The sequence below is a fragment of the Pelodiscus sinensis genome, chromosome 3 (genome assembly GCF_052426305.1).
Source record: "Pelodiscus sinensis isolate ZL-2025 chromosome 3, ASM5242630v1, whole genome shotgun sequence".
Taxonomy (NCBI): domain Eukaryota; kingdom Metazoa; phylum Chordata; order Testudines; family Trionychidae; genus Pelodiscus; species Pelodiscus sinensis.
The window spans coordinates 183,728,972-183,744,487 of NC_143054.1; the positions used below are offsets into that span (position 1 = coordinate 183,728,972).

General features: G+C 45.7%; 1 long non-coding RNA gene across 1 annotated transcript in view; it reads right to left on the reverse strand.

Moving 5' to 3' along the window:
- LOC142827690 (uncharacterized) overlaps nucleotides 1-15,516 on the reverse strand; it is a 28,423-nt gene that overhangs the window by 3,814 nt on the left and 9,093 nt on the right. Inside the window, exon 2 of the long non-coding RNA XR_012902402.2 lies at nucleotides 13,994-14,098. This is a non-coding gene — a long non-coding RNA (uncharacterized LOC142827690). The remainder of the gene's footprint in view (nucleotides 1-13,993; nucleotides 14,099-15,516) is intronic.

Consider the following 15,516-nt stretch of genomic DNA (forward strand, 5'->3'; position numbering starts at 1 on the left):
GGGAATAATAAGTTTGAATTACTCTGGGGAGTAGTTATTTCGAAATAGTGACACTGGAGCATCCATAGCACCGTGATTTCAAAATAACTATTTTGAAATTAGTGTTATTCCTCGTAGAAAGCAGGAGTTGTTTCAAAATAAGCAGCCCCTTCTTTGAAATTACGGGTTCGATAGTTGAAATTACGGGTTCAATAGTACAGAGCTTATCTAGACTATGCTAGAGTGTCAAAAGAGGATCTTCCAATTGTAGTAAAATATAGTAAAAACTATGTGTGCTTCTTCCCCTTTCCATTACTTAAGCTTGAAACAGTACGTGTCATTTAGCCGATTGCGCATGTTTTAGAAGCTGTAGAGGAACTAGCTGTTTAGACCCATTTCTCAAGGACTGAAGTACACGTATTACTTGAGTTAGGGGAATTTGCTAATTGCTATTGCTTAAGTAAGCTATACTGGTGATTGTTACTGAATGGAATAGAGTTGAAATATGCTAACCAATAACGCGGCAACACGAAGCTAAGGTAACAAATCAAGACGTGCCAAGTTAGATAAGAAAGTTAAAGAAAGTATAAAAAAGGATGCTTAGCCAACGCCCAGGGTCAGCTTTGCTTTGAGCAATAGCTCCTTGGCTGACCATTGCTTGCAAACAATAAAATGGAGTTGGACCCAGCCTGAAAGTGTGACTCTCTTCTGTGGGCAAATTAGACTGGCCTCCAGGGGATGAACCTTGCAATTTATGCAACAAATTGGCGACCACGAAGGGACACCCCTTGGACTACTCCGGAGTCGGACGACAAGATTCGCCGTAGGTGACCGTGAAGTGCGCACCGGACTGTTTGAGTCCGTCACGGCCCCGAAAGCGTGAGTCGGGACATCCGGAAAGTTAAAGGAGTCTCTATTGAACGAGTCAACTAGGCTGTGAGGTCCGAAGAGAAGGCGCCGGGGCAGAGACGGAGTGAGTATACCGAAAATTCCCTGTGTTTTGGGTAGTGTTGGTAATTCAAGGACTGTCCTTCGGGGACGGTGGGAACTTTGAAGAAACACGGTATATCCGGTAGGAAAACACGGTATAGGGTAGGCGGGTCGCACCCGAATGGTAAAAACCTCTGTAAGCCCCAGAAGGAACACCACGAACCCGTGGGTTGCGTGGGGAAATTATGAGGAGTTAGAAAAACCCCAGGGGATTGTTTTTGTTTTTAGTAGGAGTACTTCTGTTCTTGATATTAAGGATTTGTTAGAAACCTAAATTATGAAATTAAAAGTTTGTGTGTAAGAATGACTGTCGCTGACCAGGTCTGAGACTTAAGCTGACTCCAGCCGCCCCAAGAATCCTGCAAGGGGAAACCCGATGACCAGGATTTCTTGATTGCAAGGGGGGTCAGCCAAACCTCGTGACCCAGCGAGTCTCTAAGCCCCCTGTCTGTCTATATTCGTTGCTGTTTAATAGACCTGTCTTAAGTGTCACGGTTCCACAAGGGCACACCGGTGTCTCTAGTGAGGCAGCCAAGCGCTGGACCCTTTCTGGGTTCGGACGCTAAAAGCTGGTGTGGTGTCATTCCATCGACACACGGAGCCGTGGTAAAAGCTTGTTGCCTGCGTGTGTGTGCGTAATAAATACATAGATATGGGTTCGGGAAGTTCCCGGATAGAATACTCCGCAACCCCATTGGGATGTATGTTACGGAATTTTAGTAAATTTAAGAGTGACTATGGAGTAAAAATGACAAAGAATGAATTAATCAAATTTTGTCAACTTGAATGGCCAACTTTTGGGGTAGGCTGGCCAGACACCGGGTCCTTTGATGTGAATTTAGTATCCCTAACCCATGGAGTTGTAACTCGAGATGGGCACTGGGATCAGTTCCCATATATTGATTGCTGGTTACGCCATGTCCAGGATCGACCAAAGTGGCTGTTGAAATGTAACATGGGAGTATGTAAAGTTATGACTGCCAAGGCAAAGACATTGGGAGGAAAGGGAAACGCAGGTCCTAAAGTTTTGAACGATTCAGGTAGCGAGGTCGATCTGACTCAGGGCAGACGGAGAGAGGTTCCTGTAGAGCAACATGAGGAAGGAAGAAATGACAATCAGCTCGTACTAACTCCACAGTCCTCTCCCGGAGGCTACCCCCCCCCGTATGACTTACCAACTGAAAAAACGCCGAGTGCTCCTCCCCAGCCTCCCCCCCTTAAGTGGCTAACAGAACAAAAGGAAAGCCCAAAGAGAGACCCCTATAACTTACGATCTGGGTCTCAATACCAGTGTCCCATGAGGGAAGTGGCTGCAGCAGAAGGGGAGACAGCTTTTGTATACGTCCCTTTCAGCACCTCAGACTTGTTCAATTGGAAAAACCAGAACCCTTCATTTAGAGAAGACCCCCTAAAAATGCAAAGCCTTTTTGCGTCCGTGGGCCAGACCCACCGACCCACATGGGCAGATGTCCAAATGATGTTGCAGACTCTGTTAACCACAGAGGAGCGCCGCTTAGTGCTTGGCACGGCAGATCGTATTGCGGAAGAACGCAGGACCCGTGAAGGGGGGTTAGGAGGGATAGGAAGAGGCCTAAGGGAATTGTGCCCGATAGAAGATCCAGGGTGGAACGGCCGTGACACCAGAGGGCAAGCGCGCAATGCAGAATACCTCGGGATCATAGTACAAGCATTGGGACAGGCAGTGCCGAGAGTCACAAATTTTACTAAGTTATATGATGTCCGGCAGGAAAAGACAGAAGACCCCTCTGCTTTCCTAGGACGGCTGTATGAGGCCTTCCGAAAATTTAGTGACTTAGATCCGGAGGCCCCCGAGAATCAGCGGATGGTAAATATAATGTTTATAGGGCAATCCGCCCCTGATATCCGTAGGAAACTACAAAAGACAGAAGGCGGACCGGGAAAACCTATATCCGAGCTAGTAGAAATAGCTTACAAAGTATATGGAAATAGGGAACAGATAGCAGAAAAGAAAGAGGACAAGAAAGGACAAAAGCAAATGGCAATGCTAGCCGCGGCCATTGTGGATAGCGTAGACCAGATTCAAAGGAGGAACCCTAAGAAAGGAAAGGGACGGGTAGGAATTGATGAATGTATGTATTGCTGGGAAAAAGGACATTGGAAGAGAGATTGCCCACAATTGAAGGCAAAAGGGAAGAAAAGACAACCGGAGAACCGCCAGATGCGGGCAGAGTCCTCCGGAGAGGAATCTAGTTGAAGGGGACCGGGATCTAAAGCCACCACCCTTCGAGCTGAAGCTCGAAAGGATCCCATGGTAAAAATAAGGGTTGGTGGCAGGGACTATGAGGCTCTGGTGGATACTGGAGCCACGTTTTCTATGATTCCCGTAAAACCCCGCTCAGCTAAGGAAAGTGGAAAGCATGTGATAGTGGAAGGAATTGAGGGAAGAAGAAGCAGGTTACCCGTATGTAGACCCCTCCTCACGAAGATTGGAAATAATATGCTGGAACATGCCTTTGTTGTTTCATCTGCCTGCCCAGTTGCCTTACTAGGGCGAGATATGCTAACTAAGCTGCAGGCTGAAATTTTCTTCCGTGGTGATCAGATTGTAGTGCAGCTGCCTGTGAAACAGGGCTCAAATTACCAGATGGCCCTCTGTGCAGCTGAGACACTGTTAGAGGCAAAAGGGACTGAAGTCTTAAAAGGCGTCAATCCATGTGTATGGGCAGATGAGACCCCTGCCCGAGCAAAGTTTGTGACTCCAGTAAGAATTCCTCTCATTGAAGGAGAAGGCCCTGTGCGTGTAAAGCAATACCCCCTGAAGAAAGCCACCCGAATAGGCTTAAAGCCATTAATTGAACAATTCAAAAGATATGGCTGGTTAGTAGAAGGCTCCTCTCCTTTCAACACCCCTATCTTAGGGTTGCCCAAACCAGACGGCATCTCATATCGACTCGTACAGGACTTACGGGCAGTAAATAAGAAGGTTCTTGTAAATCACCCTATGGTCCCTAACCCGCATACAATCTTGACACAAGTTCCTGCAGAAGCAAGAGTGTTTACAGTGTTAGATTTGAAAGATGCTTTCTTTTCTATACCCTTACACAAAGATAGTTGGAAGTTATTTGCTTTTGAATGGGAAGATCCAGACACCCATCACAAAACCCAGCTACTGTGGACTGTGTTGCCCCAGGGTTTTGTATCATCCCCCCATATCTTTGGGACGACCTTACAAAAGGATTTAGAGGATTGGAAAAAACAACACCCTGAGGTAGCTCTGCTCCAGTATGTTGATGATTTGTTGATTGCCAGTCCTGATATGCAAAAGGGAAAAAGGGCAACGGAGTCCCTGTTGAATGCCCTAGGAAAGAAGGGATATAAAGTTTCACAAAAGAAAGCCCAAATATGTCAGCCAAAGGTCACTTTCTTAGGCTATGAGATTGAAAAGGGAGTACGGGCTTTAAGCAGAGATCGAATCCAAGCAATACAGGACATGCCTGCCCCAACCACTCCAAAAGAACTACGGGCTTTCCTGGGCTTAACTGGATTCTGTAGAATGTGGATTCCTGACTATGGGGGTAAAGCCAAACCTTTGTATGAATCTCTCACTAAGGAAGGTCTCACGAATTGGAAATGGACTAAAGAACATCAACATGCTTTCAAATTATTAAAAACTGCTTTAATGCAGCCCCCGGCCTTGATGATCCCCAATGGGCATAAGCCCTATAGACTCTATGTGCATGAAAATAAAGGTATAGCTTCAGGGGTCCTCACCCAGCCAGTAGGACCTACTTGGAAACCGGTAGGCTACTATTCAAAAGTATTAGACCCGGTGGCAAAGGGGTGGCCGGCATGCCTAAGAGCTGTTGCAGCTACAGCTACCATCACAGAAGAAGCCCAGAAGATAGTAATGGGGACTGATATGGAAATACATACACCGCATGGGGTACCCCAAATTCTTGGAGGAGAAGGGGGGAAGTTTTTTAACCCATCCAGGCAGTCTAGGTATGAAATTTTCCTATTGTCTAATCCCGGGCTTACTTTCAAACACACCGCTGCTCTAAACCCAGCCACCTTGTTGCCCGAACCGGGACCACCATGTCATGATTGTTTAGAAGTGCTATCTCAAACCGTGCTGATTCGGCCAGATCTGCAGGACGATCCACTTGAAAATCCAGAGGAAGAATTTTTCGTAGACGGCTCCAGCAGTATGGTAAAGGGAACTAGGCACACGGGCTGTGCGGTGGTAACCTTAACAGAGACTGTGTGGAAAGAAAAGCTTCCTGCAAGTTGGTCAGCACAAGCAGCAGAACTGACAGCCCTAACCCGTGCCCTAGAAATGGGGAGAGAAAAAAGGGTGAATATCTTCACAGACTCTCGCTATGCCTTCGCCACCGTGCATGCCCACGGATTACTATGGAAGGAGCGCGGTTTCATTACAGCTGCAGGGCAGAAAATAGCAAACGGACCACAAATTATAAAGCTGTTGGAAGCTCTCAGACTGCCTAGAGAAGTAGCGGTGGTCCACGTGAAGGCACACGGAAGGGCTACTGATGAACGCCAGAAGAAGGGAAATGCAAAGGCAGATGCAGCCGCCAAGGAAGCAGCACTAATGGGAGGTGAAATAGGACTTCAGGGCTCCGCACACGAAGTTACGTTCCCCCTTGAAGACTGCATAGTACAGTACTCCCCTTTGGATGATGCCGCAGCAAAGGAGAACAACGCAGTAAAGAATAAGAATGGCTGGTGGATAGCGCCGGGAGGAAAAGTTATGGTGCCGTGACCCTTGCTGATAGAAGTGCTCCTACGTCTTCATGCCTCCACTCACATGGGAGGCACGGCAATGGGAGACTTGCTAGTGCGACAAGTGGTAGCACCAGGATTGTACCTAGAAGCACAACGAGTAGCGGCGCAGTGTCCAACCTGTCAGAAGGTAAATCCTAAACCAACACGACCTCCCGCTCCCATGGGAGGGAGACAATGGGCCTATTACCCTGGCCAGGCATGGCAGATTGACTTTGCTGAGCTTCCGAAGTCCGGACGATACCAATATTTACTGGTGTTAGTGGATCAGTTAACAGGATGGGTGGAGGCATATCCCACCAGGACGGCTACAGCATCGACAGTGGCACGTATCATACTGCAGGACCTGATACCACGATTTTTGCTGCCAGAGTCAATTGAGTCAGATCAAGGTAGTCATTTTGTAGGGAAGGTAGTGCAGGAGGTAGCCAAAGCTTTAGACATTAAGTGGAAACTCCATACACCATGGAGACCACAGAGTTCAGGTCAGGTGGAGCGCATGAATAGAACCTTAAAAACAATGTTAACCAAGATTTGTATTGAAACACATTTAAAATGGCCACAGGCGCTCCCATTGGCTTTAACTCGCATCCGTAGTATGCCACGTAGAGGGATAAAATTGTCCCCCTTTGAGTTAATGTTTGGAATGCCTCCCAGAGTCTTGCCAGCAGGGTGGAGAGAACAAATAACTGTTGATTTAGGGAAAACTGAGCTCAGAGAACATGTTATTGCCTTGCAGTCTGTTTTGTCATCTCTCCACAGGTTTGCCGTGCCATTTCAGAGTCTACCGTTGGATGCCCCAGTTCATGCCTTCCAGCCAGGGGATCAAGTGCTAGTCCAGAAGTGGAAAAAGGATCCACTAACAGAAAAGTGGGAGGGACCTTACCAAGTGCTGCTAACAACCCATACAGCGGTGAAGTTAGCAGGTAGCGATAAGTGGACTCATTATTCGCGTATCAAGAAGTATTTGTCAAAGAAGCAAGACAACAACTCCCAGGACGTGGCCACTCCGGAGGCTGGTCATTCCTCGGAACAAGAAGCCGACCATTGGATCAGCACAGTAGGAGAAGGGTTAAAATTGACAATTAGTAAAAAGAAACATGAACCTTAAATCAGCCCTAATATACTGGGCCGCTGCCCTCATTCAAACCCTAGACTGCACCTCAGGACAAGAGTCCGAAAATAGTGTCGTGTTCCTAGCAGAAAATATAGCAAAGTATTTTAATCTATCCCATTGCTGGGTATGTGTGCAGGCTAGGGACCAGGGCCATCTCGGGCCATGGGTACCTCAACCATTAAATTTGACCACCATGATAGATCTGGCATACAGCGTACATCTAAGTAATATTAGCTGGAAAGATGACCAGCTAGCCCGTGAAACTCCGTCATGGAAAGTTCAAACCCAGATAGGCGAATGGTGCTTCACAAGAAATAAATCATCTAGTGCCACACATTTTGTAGGAAACAGCACTTGCAAGAATTACTTTTTAAATAGAGGGGCTTGGCATAATTACCATACTCCAAACCGCAGGTACTGTTTCCTGTATAGAGATTTCTTCTCTTTCTTCAACTATGGGAAATCAGGGTCTCCCATACATTGCACTCCTTTGCCTATGCCAGGGAACCCAGACCACCCCTACTACTGTGTTGCCGTAAGCAATACTGGTAGAGAAACCTGTTTTCTAAATGGCACCCGAACAACGGGGGCAGAACTACCTTTGCGCCCCTTCTACGGGTTTTACAGTAAATTTGTAGACGGTAGAAGAAGCGGTCCATGGCCCGCAATAGCAGGCCATTACTGGGTGTGTGGGACATATGCATATACTCAGTTACCTGCAAATTGGACAGGTGTATGTTATCTTGCTATTCTTCGACCTCCCTTTACTTTACTTCCTCAAAAGGCTCACCTTCTGTATCGCATGTATAAACGAATTAAAAAGTCACTCACCGCCTCTGATCTCTCTGCCACCCAGAAGTGGGGGAAAGACGAGTGGCCGGCAGAAAGAATTATAAAATATTATGGCCCCGCCACTTGGGAACCCAACGTAGTTGGACGGGAACCCACTTACTTAACCAACAGGATAATCCGACTCCAGGCGGTGGTAGAGATATTTGCAAATCGCACAGCGGATGCTTTAGAGTTAGTAGCTGACCAGCTTACCCAGTTACGGACAACCGTCCTCCAGAACCGAATGGGTCTCGATTATCTATTAGCAGCTGAGGGGGGACTGTGTCAAAAATTTAATTGGACCGACTGTTGCTTACAGATAGATGATAATGGCAAGGTAATTAAAGAATTAGCAACAGATATTCGGCGTGTGGCCCATGTGCCAGTCCAAACCTGGAAGGGCTGGGATTGGGGTGGAAGCTGGCTAACCTCCTGGTTGCCAAATACTAGAGGCCTTAGAGAAGCTTTTGTATTGTTTTGTTTTATTATGACTATATTATGCTTATTGCCTTGTATAATACCTTGTATAACCACTCTTGTACGTCGGACTGTACTATCTGTTGTAAATCGCGAAATGTTTGTACACTATCAACAATTGGCAAGAGAAGAAACAGATAGAGTATAATACAAAGAAAGCATCTTGAGGGGGGAATTGTAGTAAAATATAGTAAAAACTATGTGTGCTTCTTCCCCTTTCCATTACTTAAGCTTGAAACAGTACGTGTCATTTAGCCGATTGCGCATGTTTTAGAAGCTGTAGAGGAACTAGCTGTTTAGACCCATTTCTCAAGGACTGAAGTACACGTATTACTTGAGTTAGGGGAATTTGCTAATTGCTATTGCTTAAGTAAGCTATACTGGTGATTGTTACTGAATGGAATAGAGTTGAAATATGCTAACCAATAACGCGGCAACACGAAGCTAAGGTAACAAATCAAGACGTGCCAAGTTAGATAAGAAAGTTAAAGAAAGTATAAAAAAGGATGCTTAGCCAACGCCCAGGGTCAGCTTTGCTTTGAGCAATAGCTCCTTGGCTGACCATTGCTTGCAAACAATAAAATGGAGTTGGACCCAGCCTGAAAGTGTGACTCTCTTCTGTGGGCAAATTAGACTGGCCTCCAGGGGATGAACCTTGCAATTTATGCAACACAATCTCACTTTCGAAAATGGAGCTTTTTCTCAAAAAATCATGTTTACGTGGCTTTTCGAAAAAGGAGGGGTTCACTGAAAAAGCCAGTCCAATCTACTTTCACTTTTGAAAGCTCTGCTTTTGAAAGTGAGATCAGAAGAAGACACTTTAGCATAGTCTAGATAAGCCCTCGGATACTCCATTTGTTATTTCAAAATAAAGGCAGAAAAAATTAATAAGCATTTTTGAATGCATTTACAAATATCAGTGTCTCAGAAAGGCAATAGTAAAGGAATGGCAGTCTTTCTAATAGGAAAAATCCAAAGGTGGTAAAGGCACATTTAAAGGCAAAGTATGCACGATACACAAGGTTTATCTGTGGGTGAAAATGAAAAGAATAAACATCAAACATTTAAAGCACAAGGTTAAATTACTAAAGAAAAGGTGTGAATATGTGGAAACCATTGGTTACTTAGAAGAATCAGTGTTAATTGGAATGTTTTAATCAACTTGCAGCTTGCAAGCCCAGCTAAATGCACCTGAATGGTGTTTAAAATTGGAAGTTAGAAAAGGAAGGCCATTATAACTTTGGGAAAAAATGGATTAAGTGTTTGTAGTGCTGAACACAGGCTGTAGGGGCCTCCTCCCTTCCCCCTGCTCCCGGGGGCAAGGACGCTCAGGCCATGTAGCCTCTTCCCTCTCTGCTGCTCCCCGTACGCTCTTCCCCTCCTCCGTGGTGGTGCTGGGTGTGCGCGTGCGCGCTCAGCACGCTGCTCCTCCTCCTCCCCTCCCCGTGGTGGTGGTGGGTCCATGGGTGCATACTCAGCATGTTGCTCCTCCTTCTCCTCTCTGTGGTGGATGCAGGGCCTGGGCAGAGGGGGTGGGTTTGGAGGTGGGGCTGGAGGCCTGCCTCCCCCTAGAAACTTCTCAAGTCTTCTCAAATGTTCTCTGTGACAGAAGGCATGACAGACACCTTTCCTTGTATAATAGTATAGATTATAAAGGAGCCTTCCAGTGCTCCAATGTCACTGCTCTTCTAAGTACTTTTCCACACAAAAGGGGCAGGATTTGGGACAGATTTCAGAGAGCTACTTTTAAAATGAGGGGTTGTCTGCTACAGGATATATACTGACACAGTAGGAATACAGAATGGGAGTGGATTGCAGTGTCCCTGTTAGATGTTAGAGACTGAGAAACATTAAATCTATACTAAACCTGTGCTCTTGAAAAATGTATATGCAACAGAACAATTTCAAAACAAGTAGTTGACATCTTATAGTATGCAACCATGGGATCTGGCATGGCATATTTTAGTGTTAATTCAAACACAGCTCATTGAAGAAGAAAGATGTAAAAGCTACTGGACCAGATAAGGATTGTAGAGGTGATGCTGTGCCTGAATCGAATTTACTATTTGCCCAGATTGCAAGAAAACTTTATTAGAATTTTTTTTTTTAAATGGTGGTCAATTTTTTTAAAAAATGGGGTCTCAACTGTCTACATCCATATTTAGGCAACAAAATGAAACAGATTCCCAAACCTCTGTCTGACCTAGTTTTACCAACATATGTCTGTAACGTAGAACAACCTGGTGCTGCACAGTGGGCACAGATACTCTTCAAGCTTGGGCTGTAATTTGCCTCTCAAGGAGACATACTGGCATTAGCACTCCTTAAGCAAGTTGCTGCCGGGCCCAACTGCCCCAGGGATGTGACCCACCCAATATCACAGGCACATACTCAGGTTGGCTTATCCAGCTGCCATGACAGCTACACTCTATTTTTACCATGCTAGCTTGAGGGTGTCTCCTCAAGCTGGGAATCATGCTCCCAGTTGGAAGTGTAGAGTGTCACCCCCACAAGAGCAGCCTAACTCTTAGCTTGGAATAAGATCTCCTGGAATGGATTGCTGACTAGTATATTACCTATGAAAGAGCTGACCCAGTTAAGACAGCCAACCACTCATCTATGAAAATAAATTATTTCCATGTTAGCTCTTCCGCTGTTCAGGTATCGGTTGGTGGCTGCTTTCCTTTAAAACCACGAGAGCGTATTATTTATGCAAGTTATGAACATTGCTTTGCTAGGCCACACATTTACAACCGTAATAGCTTACCCTTGGACGGAATCATGAATCTGAAGCTGCTTGTGGTTACAAGGGACCAAGTTTTCAGAAGCTTGCACAAATTCAGATCTTCCTGAAGGAGAATAATCTCCCTCCCGCTCAATCGTTGGTATTTCATATTTGCTGACTGAATGAGGGAGATCTCAGCTACTGATTCTAATTAACTGCTCAATAGCTAATAATCTGGCGAGAGGGGGAGATTGGCATCCTCAAGAGACACAAAAAGGTTTAATTTACTGATTAAGTAAATAAAACCTTTAAAAAAAGTTTAAGAAGCCAACACCCCAATTATTTTTCTTTACGTTAACATAAAATTTTAAGTCAGGGTAATTAACTATTGGGACAACCTGATTAGGGGATGTGATGGATTCACCGTAATTTGCAGTCTAAGACTTAGTCTACACTACAGACTTATGTTGGTATAGCTATGTGTAAGGGGACTGTTACCCCTTACTAAAACTCTGTGGGAGTTTTTTGGTTTACCAGCTCCCACTTTCAGAGGGGGAAGGGTTCAGGAGGCTGACAGACCCCAGAGACAATGGAAAGCAGCCAACACTGCAGCTCAGCCTGATTGACAGGTTGGATAGGCCAGTGAGGAAGGGGAGAGGCCAGGCCCCGTTCTCCCTGTGAGCTGGGATTGTTCTGGCTCTCTCTCTCTGAACAAAGAAGCTGTGTGCAGAAGAGGTCCTGCAAAGACAGAGAGCTGAAAGAGGAGTACAAACTGTGTAAAGAAGTTCTGCAGCAACAGAACCAGACACAGACAGGCCAAGCAGTGCAAGCTGTGTGGAGAGACAGTCTTGCAACAGCAGAGCCAGGAGTGCAGACCCTGTGTTGAGCAGCAGACTGGCAGTGCTCAGAGAGCCAAAAGGAACAGAGAAGCAACACAAGGAGCTGGAAATGGCCAAGCAGCACAGCCTGCAGCTGGATGTGGTGAGCAGCTGGGAACTGCAAAGTGTGGGGAGAGGCAACACAAGGAGCTGGAACTGGCCAAGCAGCACAGCCTGCAGCTGGATGTGGTGAGCAGCTGGGAACTGCAAAGTGTGGGGAGAGGCTCTGGACTGGGAGAGGGGTCTGGCCACTTAGAGCTTGAGGCTGTGTGGTCACTGCCAGAGCAAGCGAGTCCAGCCTGCAACCCCCCCCCCCCCCCCCCCCCCGCCCCCGCAGCACATCCAAGACCTCTAAGGGGCCTCTAAGGAAGAGACTGTGGACTGTCCTTACACTCTGCAGACTGCTGTTTTGATGTCCCTGTGCTACAGAGCAGGGCTGTGTGTTCTCGTTTAACCATTCTCATTGTTTCTTATTCTATTCTCTTTAATCAGTTGATGTTTAATAAATTGTATTTGCTTTGAACCTTATGAAGTAATCACTGGGCCAAGAAGGCCTGCAGTGTAAAGAGAGCACCTTGGAGTGGGGACACCCTAACTCCTGCCCCTAGTGACTACAAAGTCGGGGATTAAGCCCCAGGAAACTGGGCCCAGCCTTGTTGGGGTTTCAAGGGCTCTGCTACTCAGGAGAGTGGAGGGGGAGCCCTCAGGATCAGGGAGGCCGTGGGGTAAAGGAAGTGGGAGCGGGGACTCAGATCCTTTCGCTGGTCCATTTCAGCGGGGTGGTATAGAAGCCAGGAAAGTTCCCCACAATAGCGGGATCATTGCCCCGCTTACATATGTCTCTGTAGTGGGGGAATTAGCTCTTCCCCACACCTGGAGCGCCCCCTATTGACCAATGTATCTCCCTTAGTTACCTGTCTTCTGCACTATTTTAGGCCCTGTGTCCCTTCTAGCTCATGGTGCCCTTTCCTCATGGTGCTGTTCTGTGGCAGTGTCCCGCACTCTGGGATCCTCCCCTTCTTGGGAACCTCAACCCCCTACACCCACCCTGCTTCAATGACCCACTGCCAGTCACCTAGCCTCTCCCTCAGGGGCAAACTGCAGTCTGAAATGGCCATGCCTCATTGTCCATGGCTGGAGCAAGAGTGAGCCCCTCTCAGCCCTTGAAGCCTTTTATAGGACCCATCCTACCCTTTATTGGCTGACTGCTCCCTGCCCTAATTGGTCAGGGTGTGAAGGCCTCCTTTGGCTTGTCTTTAACCCTCTCCCTGCTGGAGTGGGCTACTGCACCACTAAAATCCACACCCTCTGATAGAAGTAGCTATACCAACCTAATCCCCTGTGTAAACAGTGCTGTGTTGACAGAGCAGCTTCTCCTGTCCACATAGCCACTAACCCTTGGGGAGGAGGAGTACTTGTGCTGACAGGTGAAAATCTCCCATCAGCAGAGGTAGCATCTTCACTAAATGCTAGAGCAGCCCTGCTGCAGTGCTGTAGGTATACACAAGCCCTCAGTCAAGATTAGATCTCTCTAAGAACGTAGTAGCTCAAACAGAAGTTAGCGGCTTGATGCAGAAATTAATGGTTGAGGTTCTGTGGTGCATGTTTTTCAGGCTGTTAGGCTACATGATCACAGGTCCCCAGAAGGCTTGATACCTATAAATGACCATCTCAGACAAAACACACAAAAAATGTAGCACTTAACTGCTCCCCATTACACAAAACAAAATTGATCAATTGGACCATCTATTCATACAGAGAGATGCACAATTCAGAATGAAACTTCCAGAGACTGAATGATAACACATTCAGCTCTCAATAGGCAAATCACAGAAATTCAGTAGCTCAGTGCGAGACTGCATGAAGCAGCATTTCTTGTTGTATGTTACACACAAAAAGACTGATTAGACATAAACGTTAGTTCTAGGAAGAGTTCCTGTCTTTAGATTCTTTTCAAAACATAACTCAGCCAGCTTTTCTATATTCAAATAAATACACTGATTTTGTTTTTGCAACATTAACAGGACTGAGTATTCAAAGCAGCCCCTACACTTAACAAGGAAATATTATTCTAACACTATTTAGTTTGTAAAGTAACTGAAAAGTTGTTCACAGCAATCATTATACAATGCCAATGAACAACTCTGAAAATGGTTGTGGGGAACAGTTTATTATGATAAACATTCAGGCACTAAACCAAGAAAGCTCATTTACCTTATTAATATAAAAGGCCTTCAAAGCTCAGAGTCTCTAAAAGGGCATAATTGCTGTAGTAGTGTACAAGTCTTGCAAGTCTCTTCAGAACAGCAGGTTTAAAACCTAGGCAAAAGACAGACAGCTTAGCTGATCCATGAAGAAAGCTTTCTAGAGATTAAAAAAACAGCTCTGTAGCACCAGAGATCCCCATTTACCTTTTTAACCACACTTTTTTTAATAATTAAAAAGCTGTCAGCAGTTAAATTATGCCACTTTGAATCATCCTTGCTCTTTGGTCCAGAGGAGATCTCCCAGGAAATTTGCCTTGTTTCAAGTTCTGAGTTTTTCCTAACTTCTCATTTTATCTTCTAGCAAAAAGAGAGAAATGTGAAGCCCAGTGGTCTCCTCTATTTAGAATGCCTTGGAGTCAGAATTTTGAACAGGCAAGACCAAAAATTTCTAGTCCAAACATGGGACCAATTCTGCAAGGTACTGGACACTCACTTCCTAGTGATGTCAGTGTGATTTTTGGGTGCACAGCATCTAACCAGTGGAGCTCAGCAGTTTGTAATGATGTGGTCTAAAGTGAGATCCCAGTGATTTGCCACCATTTTAATTAGTACAGTTCAATCCTTTTTCAAAGGCTTCTGTCTGGGAGAAGCTTAACACAGGATCAAGGCCTCAGTCTAGCTACAGATAAAATAACTGAGGTTCTTCAGGAAGTTGGACTGATGAAGGGAGTATAGCGTACCCATGCCTCAAGTACTTTATCACATTAATTTTTTTTAAACAGCCACTTCAGGTTTTTTTACTGTAGACTGATTTATGCTTCCTACATCAAACCCTATTTGATTATAACAGCATATATTTACAATACCCCCCACATCCAAAGGCACGAATAATGTGATAACTTTTGGGATTGAGGGTATCTTTAATACAAAGCCATGGGGTGTGACTAATGAGTACAATGGAAATAATCACTGGAGCTTTGTCTACACTGGCGCGATCGTGCTCCAGAAATATGCAAATGAGGCTAAACGTGGACTATCACCAAGCCTCATTTGAATATCTAATGATCTGCCATTTTTGTGGAAGAGGCTCTTGAGCAAGGAGCGTCTACACTGCTCCTTCTTGCACAAGAAAAACCCTCTTGCGCAATGCTGTTATTCCTGAAAATAATCAGCATAACGGCATTGCGCAAGAGGGTTTTTCTTGTGCAAGAAGGGGCAGTGTAGACGCTCCTTCTTGCGCAAGAGCCTCTTCCACAAAAATGGTGGTTCATTAGATATGCAAATAAGGCTCGGCGATATTCCACGCTTAGCTTCATTTGCATATTTCTGGTGCAAGATCGCGCCAGTGTAGACATAGCCTTGGACTCAGACATAGTAGGGCCATACATCCTCTCTCTTACCATGTCATTTTTGCAACAAAATGGAGCATTTTGCTCTGCCAAAATTCATTGGTTTTGCTCTTCCCAAGGCTTGTGCCTTCGCTGCAGGATATGAGTTATAGAATCATAGAATACAGGGTTGGAAGAGACC